This window comes from Rattus rattus, chromosome 11 (assembly GCF_011064425.1).
Source record: "Rattus rattus isolate New Zealand chromosome 11, Rrattus_CSIRO_v1, whole genome shotgun sequence".
Lineage (NCBI taxonomy): Eukaryota > Metazoa > Chordata > Mammalia > Rodentia > Muridae > Rattus > Rattus rattus.
This window is the reverse complement of record NC_046164.1, coordinates 88,039,518-88,050,504: the sequence shown is the minus strand read 5'-3', so window position 1 is coordinate 88,050,504 and position 10,987 is coordinate 88,039,518.

The following is a 10,987-nucleotide window of genomic DNA, read 5'->3' as shown; positions in this document are numbered from 1 at the left end:
CAGCATCCCCGTCACAGTTAAGAGTTCTCCTTGGTGGCTTCCTGTTAGGCTCTTACTGTCGGGGGAGGAGTTATCACTGAAGCCTTCCATATCAGCTGTGCTGTCATGACTATCACAGTATCATGGCCTCCTTGCTCTTCACAATCAGTGGGGGCACAGACCATGGCTTCCGCACAGTTTCTGGTAACAGCACAGACCACGAACGTGGCTCCCAGCTGTAGTAGGACCCCAGATCCAGACAAGGTCCCCTGAGACTGCTGGGCCCTGGACATCAACATGGCCTCAGGCTGCAGCACGGACCACGGAAGTCTGCATGGCCCTGGACACCATCCCAGGCCCTAGCTGCTGGCTCTTCTGCCCATGCTTGTGCACCCCTGGCCGGGGTGGAGTGGGGTGTCACAGGTACCCCACTTATTTAAAAATTTTAATATTAGCATCAGGTTGGGTCTCTAATAGGCATTTAAATTTTTAATTTTTTTTCCCCTCCTGAGACAGGGTCTCTCTGTGTAGCCCTGGTTGTCCTGGAACTCACTTTGTAGAATTCAGAGTTCTGCCTGTCTCTGCCTCTTGAGTGCTGGGGTTAAAGGTGTGTATCACCAGGCCCAGCTTAAAATTTTAATGTGGTTGAATTTTTTTTTTTTTTTTAATGTGCATGATGTCTATTCACCATGCACATGTCCGGTGCGTATAGAGCCCAGAAGAGGGCACCAGATCCCATGAAATCAGAGTTATGGATGGTTGTGAGCAGCTATGTAGGTGCTAGAAACCCACCCCAGGTCCTCTGCAAGAGCACCAAGTGCACTCATCTGCAGAACTATCTCTGTAGCCCAGACTATACATGCATACACAGAGGAGCATGTGTATGTTATAAAATGACATTTATGGGGTGTGCGTGTGCTCCTGCACACATGCCTAGGCACTCGTGTAGAGGTCGGAGAACAACTTGCTGTGGTCAGTTCTCTCCTTCCACCGCGTGGATTCCAAGGACACAACTTAGCATCAGGTTAGTGGCCAGCTCATTTGCTGCTGAACCATCTTGCTGGCCCCTGGCTTTTGACTTTCGAGACAGGGCCTCATTCTACAGGCTGTCTGGTCTGAAGGTCATGATTGTTCTACGTCAGCCTCCAAATACCTCGATTACACATGTGAGGCATGTACCTCCCCGGGTTGTTCATGCATGCAAGGATTTTGTAACATTTTAGCATTTCACATGTTCTTTTTTTTTTTTTTTTGGTTCTTTTTTTTTTGAGCTGGGGACCAACAGGGCCTTGCGCTCCTAGGTAAGCCTCTACCGCTGAGCTAAATCCCCAGCCCTCACATGTTCTTAAATGAATTTTTTTTTAAGATTTATTCACTATATATAAGTACACTGTTGCTGTCTTCAGACACACCAGAAGAAGGCATCAGATCTCATTACGGATGGTTGTGAGCCACCATATGGTTGCTGGGATTTGAACTCAGGACCTCTGGAAGTGCAGTCGGTGCTCTTAACCACTGAGCCATCTCTCCAGCCCCCGTTTCACGTGTTCTTATTTGTTTTCTGTTCATCTCCTCTGTTGTGTATCCTCCTTGCCTTCCATGTTGACACGATAGTTGTCAACCAACCAGCCATGCATGATAGGTGTATACTCCCGGTGGTACACTAATGCAGCCACTACGGAAACCATGATGGAGGTGCCTCAAAAAACGGAAAATAGAGTTACCAGCCATGTGACCCAGCTGTAGCGCGCGTGCGCGAGGGTATATGCCAAACGTCTCTAAGTCAACATACCACAGAGATACCCACTTGTTCATGTTCAACGCTGCACTGCTCACGACAACCAGGAAATGTAACAGTCTTAAAGGTCCAGCAACAGATGAATGGATAAGGAAAGTATTACTTACCCACAATAGAATTTTATATAGCTATAAAGAACACTGAAGTCATGACATTTATGGAAAGCTGGGCACTGAGACAAGTGTCTGCAACCCCAGCACATGGGAAGGGGAATCAGAAAAAAACCCCTGCAAGTCTGAGGTCAGTTTTAACTACAGAGTAGGATCTAGTCTCAAAACAAACAAACAAACAAACCTCCCCCTGACCCCCGTGCTCTCCTAAAGACCAAAAAGACATTTGCAAGAAACAGGATGCAACTGGAAACCAGTAAGTGCCAGACGGTTACCATGCACTCTTTATAGCTGGGTAATTCTGTTTTCAGGTTTTTGCGAGGTGTTTCCATCATGATTTTCACAGTGGTTGCATTAGTGTACTGCCAGCAGTAAACAACAGACGTGATGACTGTCATGTTAACATGGAAGAGAAAAAAGGACACGTAACAGAGGCGCTGAACAGCTACAAACACAGAGGTTAAAACTATGTGTGTGTGTATGTGCATGTGTAGAAACTGTGAAACTAGGAAGGGAATCATGAGAGGGGAGGGGAGAAGAGAACGTGATGGATCAGATGGGAAAATGGAAGGGGGTTGGTGAGGTCGCTCAACCAGTAAAGGTGCCTGCCCAGAAACTGATGACCATGGTGGAAGGAGAGAGTTGGAGTGACTCCCAAAACATTTCCTTTGACCCCCGCAAGGGTGCTCTAGTGCAGGATGTGGCCTCCTTTCAATAAACAAATGCAAAATTGTTTTTTAAAAGAAAATAAAGCACAAGGGGTGGGGTTGGGTGGTGGAAGACCATGTGGGAAGGAATCAGCTGGAATGGGGAAAGGGGTGTAGGGACACCCAGTAAGAGAGTTGAGCCATTGAGAACAACATGTGCACAAAAATGCAGTAATGAAATTCATTGCTTCATATGGTAATTCCCCAAAACCAAACCAATCAAACCAACCAACCAGCCAGCCAGCAGCCAGTCAGCCAACCAAACAGCCAACCAATCAACCAATCAGCCATGCAATCAATCAATCATTCATTCAATCAATCAATGAATGAATGAATCAATCAACCAACTGACCAACCAGCCATGCAAGCTAGCAATCAAACAACAGAAAGTAAAAATGAAAACAAATAAACAAACACCCCAACAGCAACAATAACAAATCCCCAAAAACCAAAACCCCAAAACAAAACCAAAGTCAGTCAACTTCCGTGGGTTTAGACCTAGAGTTCAGGCCTGCAACCCGTGTGCCGTGAATGAATCAAGTGTGTGTCTTCCTTGAGCACGAGTTACTTAGGGATTGGTATTTGGTGCCTGGTGGCTCTCCAAGTCTTCCAATCTGCCTCATACACGTACAGCTTAGACACATATTGGTTCCCACACAGATGTGGGCGGTCCTTACTCAGGTATCTGCTTACCAGGCTCTTCAGCGGTCGGTAGAGTTCACTACCCGGTCTTCACCTGTGCAGTTCTGCACTGCTGAGCTGCTGCAATGCTCAAAGTGACAGGAGATAAGGGAGGACAATATAGGGATTCTCTCCATTTTCCCCGACCCTGGAACATAAGGACATTTCTTATGGCCAGTGAGACTTTAGATGAAGGGAGTGGGTGATTCCTCATAGCTCAATAGGCCAGACTGACCTGAGGTCGATGTATAAACAAACGGTTGTTGTGTTAGTTTGCTTCTCTGTTACGGTGGCAAACATCATGACCAAAAGCGGCTTGAGGGGAGGAAAGGGCTTATCTGACTTACAGGTTACAGTTCATCATGTAGGAAAGTCAAAGCAGGAACCTGGGGGCAGGAACTGACGCAGAGACCATGGAGAAACTCTGCTTACTGGTTTGTTTTCCGTGGCTTGCTCAGCCTGATTTAGCAAGGAATTTCTTCACAGACCAATCTGATGGAAGTAATTCCTCAAGCTGAGGTTCCCCTCTGTAGTGGTGAGTTTTTGCTACATGGCTTTGTGCTCCCAGTAAACCTTCCCTGCTACCCTAGGCCAAAATGGGGAAGTGGCCAGTGTCCATGCACCCACATTCTCACATGACTGGCCGTTGGCTTTATTTCCTGCAGCTCCTACATCCATCCCTATCTCTCCCCTGAGTCATGGCGATCCTCTGTCTCCTCCTCCCTTCTGTGTCCTAGCCCAAGCACATTTAAGGTTCCTAACCCATCATCCTTTGTCTAGACATGGGCCACTGGCATCTTTATTGACCCATCACAAACCAATTGGGGACAAGGACCTTCAGGGTTTAGACAGGCAGATTCCCCATTGCATAAGGCATTAGAACCAATCTCCAACACCTTCTTCCCGGATGATGCTACTTTGTGTCAAGTTGACAAAAAGCTAACCAGCCCAGTTGTTTATCAACTTTCTTTGGAACACACAAGCCTTTTTTTTTTTTTTTTTTCTTTCTTTTCTTTTCCTTGTCTTAGTTGTCTGGTCAGAAAATGGAGGGTTCTTTGGAAGATTTGCTACTGTGTCTGTCTCAGTCTCCTGACTTAGGACTGGCTGCGGCTGTGTGTGGTTCCGTGAGACCTGCATGGTAAAACAGGTCAAAGCTCTGAGTATGTTGAATGTCTTCAAGTCTTGGCCACCCTTTCTGATCCCCCTGGCTAGTTTTTCTGTTCTGGGAGAATTTTATATTGTAGCCAGTGGGAAAGAGTCTAGGATGCAATTTCCTTTATCTTGACTGGCATTTGGAGCCCTCGCTTCTGGTGTGAGGATTTGTTGAGTGTAATTTTTAAAAACAGGCTTTGTGGAGAGCTCTGCCCGAGCTCTAGGCTAGGCTCCGAGATTGTGCTCTTGCCAGCCCATGTTCTACCTGGTTTCTTTTTCTTCCTGGCTAGCTTTGCCGAGCCAGAGCTCCGCAGACGGAAAACACTAGATAAATTTAAAACTAGCTAGATAACTCAACGGCTGGGCGAAGAATTTCCTGCCCTAATCTTAGCAACTAGCTTTTTCCATCCTCCTCGGCTTCAGCAGAGGCTACAAACTATAGGTGCCCTGAGACCTACGTGCCTGCAGCTTCCTACTTGCTCAACAGCCTGGTAAGAATCTTTCTCTAGTCTCCTTCTCTGCCTCCTGGGACCCGGAAGTCCCACCCTTTTTACCTTCGTCCAGCAATTGGCTCCTGTCTCTTTTATTGACACAATCAAGAACCAATTAGGGAATTACTACCTCCCCCTACAAGGATTTCTCACACTTCTGAGCAGTGACCTACTCAGCCTGCATCTGCTTCAGAGGTGTGACCCATTTAGCCCACCAGTTCTGGAACTGGTGCTTTTTTGGGCCGGTGCAGACGACACTTCATTCTCCGGAGTGATTCTTCCACGCATTTTGAAACACAGGCTGGATATAAAATCCCAAGGTTTTCTTCCCTTGGGTTGTTTGCAGCAGCCACTGTCATTGTGTGCATGTGCACCCGTGTGCACGAATGTGTGTGTGTAAGCACGTGTGCGTGTGTGCATGCATGTGTGTGTGTGTTTGTGTGTGTGTGTGTAGCTTCTTGGGTTCAATGTCTAACAGTGTTTCCTCACACCACTTAGGTTTTAGTACACTCTAAGATCTTTATAAAGAGGGCAGTGGAGATCTTTTCTAAAGCCCCTGTAGTTCTGAAGATAGGTGTGATGGTTTGAATATGCCTGGCCCAGGGAATTGTGCTATTAGGAGGTGTGGCCTTGTTGGAGTAGGTGTGGCCTTGTTAGAGGAAGTGTGTCATTGCGAGGTGGGCTTTGAGATCGTCCTCCTCGCTGCCTGGAAGATGGTTTTCTCCTAGCTCCCTTTTAGAACAAGGTGGAGGAATCTCAGCTCCTTTTCCAGCACCGTGTCTGTGAGCTTTTCTTTTCTGTGTAGCTGAGAGCATTATATTATGCAGGATTTTGTTTCCCATTTAGTCTTGCCATTGTTTATGAAAGATATCTCTCTATATCTATATCTATCTATCTATCTATCTATCTATCTATCTCTCTTTCTCTCTCTCTCTCTATCTATCTAATCTACATCTATCTATATCTCTATATCTCTATCTCTCTCTGTATCTATCTATCTATATCTATCTATCTATATCTATTTATCTCTCTCTCTCTATCTTGGTTTACTTTCCCTTGCTCTATTTGCATACTTGGTCTGAACCTTCCTCCAGAATGTAGTTTTCATTCCGCTGATGTCTTAGAATCCCTATGGGGTATGCACACATCCCACCCAGGAAGTGAGCCTGTATCAGGAAACGGGCTGCTTCCCACTAGCATCACTCTTCTTTCTGATATTCATGAATTCTGATGGGGAGAGAATGTGGGGACAACCACGCATTCAAAGGAGCGACTTCAAGACAACTCTACCTCATCTTCTGTCTGTTTTCTCTGTCTTACTCTGTAGCCCCAGTTAGCCTTGAACTCAGCATCATCCTCCTGCTTCCGCCTTTCAGGTGCTGGAATTACAGGTGTGAGCTCTTACACCCAGCTAACTTCCTTCTGGACCGCCTTTGCCATCACCTCTGACGTTAGCTATGTCCCCCCTCCCCCAGGAGGAGATGCTTTCTCTTCAGGAGGCCGGGGACAGACATATACTTGCCTAGAGTTTCCCTTACTGTTCTGGATCCTTCGGCTAGAGGAGGGAACATTTGTATGCTGGTGACAAGGCCAGGCAGATGGCAATTTTCTGAGGCACCTGTTTTCTAGCTGTTTGTACCCCCTATGGAGGGCAGAGTGTACATGAATAAATAGAAAAAAAATCCCACAAACTCTGTTTAGGATGCTAGTAAGCAGACAAGTAGAATAAATGTTAAACAAAAATCAGTACCCAGGGATATTTGTGTATGTGTCATATTTTGCCCAGTGCGTGTGTAATAATCTGTCACTGGGAAGGGTGAATTGGCATTAACTTAATCTGGTGCCAGGCTCAGAATTCCCTGGGTCCATTTTCCATTTGGAGTGAAATCAAGAAGATTAGGATGTGAGCTTGATCTTTTTCTTCTCCGGTACCTTGTGAAAGACAAGCCTCTTGTGTTTTGGGGTGATGTAATTTTCTTCATGGGAGAGGAGCATGAGATTAGTGCTTGTCCCCCACCTCTGAGTCTGGCTTTGGATGCAATTAAGCTGTAGGAGTAATCTTTTAGTAGAGTGTTCTGTCGTAGCTTTAATGCCATTTCTGATTTTGCCTATGTGGACCGGGCCTGAGTCTCCTCCAAGTGTTCAATTAGGGTAAGTTACGAGAACAAAGTGGGGGAAGTGACATTGGATATTATACCAAAGCCATTTATGCTATCAAATAATGATGTCTCTTTTCTAGAAACACATAATTATATTTGGAATTCACGATAACATTCTCCAGTATTTCAAAATCCAGACCACATACAGATAAAATATCAGAGGAAGGAAAATGCTTTTGATGTGTCAGAATTCATTTCTTTTCCAAGTCATTGTGCTTTGTCTAATAGTAAGTGAATGGGCACTTATCAAAACATAGAAAGGTTGTTGTTCAAATGTTCCTCTCTGAACGCTTGCCCAGATTCAGTTTAATATATTCTATCAGCGTGAGGGGCGCTGAGAGTCTAACAAAGAGACTCCCAGAAGAGACTGAAGCCTACATTAGGCATTGCCCCTAAATATTTTAAAAATGTTTATTTAAGTTATAGAAATAATGCATGAACAGTTACTTAATGTAAAAATGTGCAAATCATACTTGCTTAAATACATTACAGCATGAAGTAAAAATTTCTTCCATGAGGAATTTGGGAATCTATCTTTTCATGGCCAGCACCTATAATTTAGCATTTTTTATAATAAGCTAATTTTGTAGCTGCCTGTTAAAGTATGTAATTTATTATTTCAGTCTCTCTTTCTACTATTTTGCATGTTGGTTTGGTTCTCTTTAGCGAGGAGATTTATTGTGTAATTTTCTAAAGTGTAGCACTTTTTTTTTTCTTTTGCCCATTAATGTCTCTATTTTATGATTTGCTTTGCCGAGTCAATCATGGTGGTGTCTTACTTCCACACACATCTCATTCTCCTGCTAAATTGTATGCTCTTTGAAGAGTGCAAGTCTAAATCCCACGTCTCCTTGTACTGTATCATTTTATTTAAGAAATGTTTTATTTATTTATGTCAGTACACCATTGCTGTCTTCAGATACACCAGAAGAGGACATTGGATCCAGTTGCCCATGGTTGTGAGCCACCATGCGGTTGTTGGGATTTGAACTCAGGACCTTTGGAAGAGCAGTCAGGGCTCTGAACCCCTGAGGCATCTCTCCAACCCCTATTCTGTGTCATAGCAGATAAACATTAGATTAATTCTAATCTGCTGCACTGGTCTTAGTGTTGCTTTCAGAAGATGATGCTGGTAGTACATGTCTTTGCTATCTCCAGTAGGAGATTGTGATTTGAACTTTCCACTCTCTCTGTCTTTCTGTCTCTGTCTCTCTCTGTCTCTCTTTCTGTCTCTCTGTCTCTGTCTGTCTGTCTCTGTCTGTCATCTGTCTGTCTGTCTGTCTGTCTCTGTCTCTGTCTGTCATCTGTCTGTCTGTCTGTCTGTCTGTCTCTGTCTCTGGAGGAAGACTTTATTACTATGGGGCAGCTATGGCAGCAGGAGCATGAAGCACTGGACACACTGGGTCCTAAGTCAAGAAGCAGAGAGCAGGCCAGAAGTAGAGTTGGGCTCTGAAGGTCCACTCCCACAGGGACCATATCCTCATTCAGGGCTATATTTCTTAAAGGTTCTATGCCTTACTAAATATCACCATTAGCTGGGGACCAAGTGTTTGGATCCATGCATTAGAATCGGATGTAGGCATTTTACATTCAAACCACAGCACTATTAACAGTCCTCACCCTGTTTCAGAGTCTAAGGTCTTGGAGTCAGGGATTCACTGGCTCAGTGAGTAAGGGCATTTACTGTCACATTTGATGACAGGAGTTTGATTCCTGGATCCCATGGTGGAGGGAGAGAGCTGTCTACTAAAAGCTGACCTTTGACACTTACACATGTGCATGTCACAATACACATATACACATACACACATATAAATACAGATATACACATACATAAACACAGATATACACATATACACACATAAACACAGATACACACACACACATAAACACAGATATACACACACATAAACACAAATATACACACACACATAATCACAGATATACACAACACACACATAAACACAGATATACACATACATAATACAGATAAACACACACATAAACACAGATATACACAACACACAAATAAACACAGATATACACATACACAAATAAACACAGATATACACATACACACATAAACACAGATATACACATACATAAACACAGATATACACATATACACACATAAACACAGATATACACACACATAAACATAGATATACACACACATAAACACAGATATACACACACACATAAACACAGATATACACACACACATAAACAGAGATATACACATACACACACATAAACACAGATATACACATACATAAACACAGATATACACAACACACACATAAAAACAGATATATCATACATAAATACAGATAAACACACACACATAAAAACAGATATACACATACATAAACACAGATATACACATATACACATAAATGTTAAAAAAAAAAGCCCAAAGTCTCTTCTGACACTCTGTAGGCAAGCTCTTAACTGTGAAGCCTTGTAAAAATACTAGAGCAAGTTAGATGACTCCAAATATATGATGACAGAATAAATACGTCCAACCTAAAAATTAGCAACAGGAGGGTAACCGGAAAGACAGGACCAAAGAAGGACTAAAATCCTGTTATTTCAAGGCGGTATCAACATCGGTGTCTGGCATCCAGGACTGACAATGGATCCCTGGGCTCTGTCAGCTTTGGGTGGCCCTGCTTCTCCAGCTCTGTTGCCTACAGTGCACAGAACCGAGCTCTTGGGCCAGCTCCACTCTACAGAAAGCTGTAGAGTTTTCTCTGGTGGGTGTCCTCCAGCCTTGGCGTCTCTAGCATCTTGGAATTTCCATTGTAACTGAGGCGTCGATTTCCAGCTTCATTCGGTGACTTCTCAGGGCCTCCTCGCAGGGAATCCGACCTTGCCCCGCACTGCCTGGCACCAGAAGATTTATGGAACCCTGATGCAGGCCTCCATTTTTTGCTCATGGCTACGTTTTGCATATCTGAAAAGCCAGCACCACGTCGACAACACTGCCACGTTCTGCTACAAACTTCCTTCTATCACAGCTATGACGCCCTCTGGCTCAATCAGGGAGAAAAAACGAAACGCTCTCCTAAAGAGTTGTTTTTGAGCAGGGATACCCGTCAGCAGCATTCCCAGGTCATGCTTAATAATTTGGATTTTCACAAATCAGAGCCTTTGGTTGGTGGGGTCTTGCCCTCAGTGTCCTAATGCAGAACGAGGGGTTCTCATTAATGATGTGAATCCTAGATGCTTTCTCCTGTGGCTTTAAACCTTCTCTTGCCTGGTCCCTTGCCAAGATGCAGGTTTTTGTATCTTTCTGCTGTATTTGTTGTTGTTCCCTGCAGTCCCGGTTATAGTTACTGTGGTAAGCCATAGCCATGCCACAATGTAACAGTGCATGGTATTTTGTACTGAAATCTGCTCTACCAAACAGAGTAACCAATTGCCTTGAAGGGCGGAACACAGGCAGATTTTTTTTGTTGTTGTTGTTGTTTTTTGATCAGAATGTATCATGAATGGCCTCTCGTCTGGTTTCCAACAGATTTTGGTCTTCTCTGAAGCCTCGTGACTCAGGTCTCCTCTGTCTGCATTTCTTTGCATTCTGCTTTTCCACACTTCTATCAGAGTGGGTCCTTAAACTCTACTTATGGTATTCTAGGATTTCTCTAACCAAACTGCTTCAAAAGGCCCTATATTCTTCCTACAGATGGAGTGTTTCCTTTCTATGATGCCTTCCTCACCCCCTGCCATCCCCGTACACATAGAGTCCCTGAGTTCTGAAATTACAGAGGGGACAAGATGAACGTGCCTTTCTCTGCAGGAGACTGTCAAGTGTGAAAATCTGCTGGTGTCAGAGGGACAACTGGGTCTTCAGACTGATCCCCCAGAGTAATTGTGTTAGTAGTGGCAAGGGCAGGGACACTGTTTTGTG